Below are 3,145 nucleotides of genomic sequence, written 5' to 3'. Positions count from 1 at the left end.
TGAAATAATACAACTCTGTCGTACACATTTCTTAGCTTTTAAAAAGGGTATTTACCATGAAGAATTCATTGGTCTTGCAAAATTCTATCATGCGATCTCCAGCATTATTTTTATAACCAGGTCACATTTTTCAACTACTGATCCTTCTTCTTTGTTTCCAACCTTTGCATTCCAATCATGAGTAAGTATCAATACATCCGAATTGAATATTTGATCAAGTTCAGACTGAAGAAATTGGTAGAATTCTTCAATTTCATCATCATTGGCTTTAGTAGTTGGTGTGTAAATTTGAACATTTGTGGCATTAACTGGTCTTTCCTGTAGGCATATGGATATTATCCTATCACAGGCAGCATTGATACTCCAAGATATATCTTGAAATGTTCTTCTTGATAATGAATGCAACGCCATTCCTCTTCAGTTTGTCATTTCCAGCATAGTAAACCATATGATTGTCCAATTCAAAATGGCCAATGCTAGTCCATTTCAGCTCAGTAATACCTAGGATCTCAATGTTTATGCATTCCAATTCATTTTTGAGAACTTTCAGCTTTCCTAGATTCATACTTCATACATTCCATGTTCTGATTATTAAAGGATGTTTACTGTTGTTTCTCCTCAATTTGAGGTGTGCCCCATCAGCAAATGAAGGTCCCAGAAGCTTTACTTCATTTGTGTCATCAGAAGTCAACTTGACTTTGAGGAGGCAGCCTTTCCCCAGTCATATTTTGAGAGCCCTCCAACCTGATTCATTTTATGGCACTACATGTGACAACATTCTGGTGCTGTTCATCATGTTTCAATATTCAATATTCTGGTACTATCTGACAGTCTTCCACCCCTATTCCTAACATTTGTGGCTAAACATTCAGAAGCAGTCTACCTCTCCCTCTTCCTAGATTTAGGGAAAGACTAATGTCACATGGAGCTCTCCAAGAAATGCCGGACCTATAAATGCTGAAAGGAGGCAGTGACCTTTCCATAGAGCTAGAAGAAAGAGAAACCCTCCCCTACAGTTGACATTCTGAATTTGGACATCTTGCCTCCTCCACTTTGAGAAAATAAATTTCTGTAAAGCCATCTACTTGAGCTATTTCTGTTACAGCAGTGCTAGCTAACTAAGACACTGACTTTAGCTTCATAAACTCAATGTGATTATATGTTTAATTAATATCTATACAGTTCAGGCTTTCTCTAACTTTGACTAATAGAAAAATACAAATAACAAATCTTTATTTAGAACATAACATTATTATAGATTTAATCATTGTTTGAATATAGATTTAATTTTTTGAGATAGCAAATGTTGTAAGATCTGCTAGACAAAGGGCCAGAATAAAATAAGACCATGTACACAAGATTCCTTATTGGGAAGGGCGCTCTACCACGCTCACTATGTAAAAATTCCGGCATGTGTGTCTTTTTCTCCATATTCCGTGTAAGCCCTGGTGTGTGTATGTGTATAGTCACAACCTCTACTTTTATGCATACTTTGAAATAAAAACTTTCATTAAATTCATTCATCGTTTAGATTAGCCAAAGGAGAGCCTTGTAGATGTTAATGTAGCATAGAAAATCAATACATCACAATTAGTAAAAGGCAGTTGGAAAACCTTCTGGCTTTTATTTTATATTATTTTTATTCAGACTCATTCAGGTTGTTCGAACAGAGAATAATTTTGCTATTCGTTCCATCACCCAGAATTCTTGAACCAATGAAGCCAATGGACACTAATGAAAAGACATTTTTCATGTCCGTTACATTTGACTCAACACCAAGCTGCTTAATGAATTACATTTGGATTTCACCTTAGAGTTGATTAAATATTTAACATTTGGAACAAAAATACAGCTGCATTTGGTAGGTTAAGGGTGAGCCACAACATGACTTCCAGCAACCAATTCTAGAAGGTCATTATAAGAAACACTATTAAAAATAATCTAACCCAATAAACTAATATTTTAGGTTAGAAAACTTGGGAATGTGGCAGGCTCAAGGTCATCCAGTTAGCTTTTGACTTGGCTGGCTATGTAAGTTATTATGAGTTTGGCTGGCTATGTAAGTTATTATGAGAAACAGAGCATGAGACTTCTTTCTCTTAGGTTGGTCAAATCATAGTTTGCAGAGATTGGCTCTCCTTTAGAACAGGTGTAGGCTTTGCACCTGAATTCAGGGTGTACATATTTCTGACTATTCCAAGTGAAGTTTCTGCTCTGAGAGAAAGATCTAAGTTTTAGCGTCTGCCCATGGATAGTGCACGGCTAAACGCCAACATGTTTCAATGTGAGATTTATTCTTGATGTGGCCAGCCCCAGTTAATTGCAGATGTAAAAAATAAGACACCAAATCCAAAAAGAACAGAACATTGCAATGAGACCATAACATGTATCCCTTGTGCTCCTTCCTACCTAAGGTCAATTGGACACACTAGAAAAAAGCAGATTAGGAAAATGTTGGTGTTGCTAGATGCCAGCAAGTCAGTTCCAACTTACAGTGACGTAATGTACAACAGAATGCAACACCGGCCGGTCCTGCACCATCCTGACGATTATTGCTGTGTTTGAGTTCATTGTTGCAGCCTCTGTGTCAATGCATCTCACTGAGGGTTCCTCTCTTTTTCACCAACTCTCTGTCTTCTCCAAGGACTCTTCCTGATAACATGTCCAAAGTACATAAAATGAAGACATCTTTGTTCCTAAAGAACATTCTGACTATATTTCTTCCAAGACAGATTTGTTTGTTCTTCTTGCAGTTCATGATACAAGGAGCTTCAAAAGTTTCATGGAAAAAATCCATTAATTCCATTTTCCCACAAACTTATTGAAACCCCCTTATATAACTAACATTCTTCACCATTATTCATTATTCACACCATAATTCAAAGGCATCAATTCTTTGCCATTCTTCCTTACTCAATGTCCAGATTTTATATGCCTATGAGGCAACTGAAAATACCATGGCTTGAGTCAAATGCACCTTAGTCCTCAAAGTGACATCTTTGCTTTCAAAAACTTCAAACAGGGCTTTAGCAGCAGACTTGCCCAATGCAGTACATCTTTTGATTTCTTGACTGCTATTTCCAAGGACACTGATTGTGGACCCAAATAAAATGAAATCTTTAACAACTTCAACTTTTTCTCTGCT

Source organism: Chrysochloris asiatica, unplaced genomic scaffold, assembly GCF_000296735.1.
Source record: "Chrysochloris asiatica unplaced genomic scaffold, ChrAsi1.0 scaffold00055, whole genome shotgun sequence".
Lineage (NCBI taxonomy): Eukaryota > Metazoa > Chordata > Mammalia > Afrosoricida > Chrysochloridae > Chrysochloris > Chrysochloris asiatica.
This window is presented reverse-complemented; position numbering follows the sequence as displayed.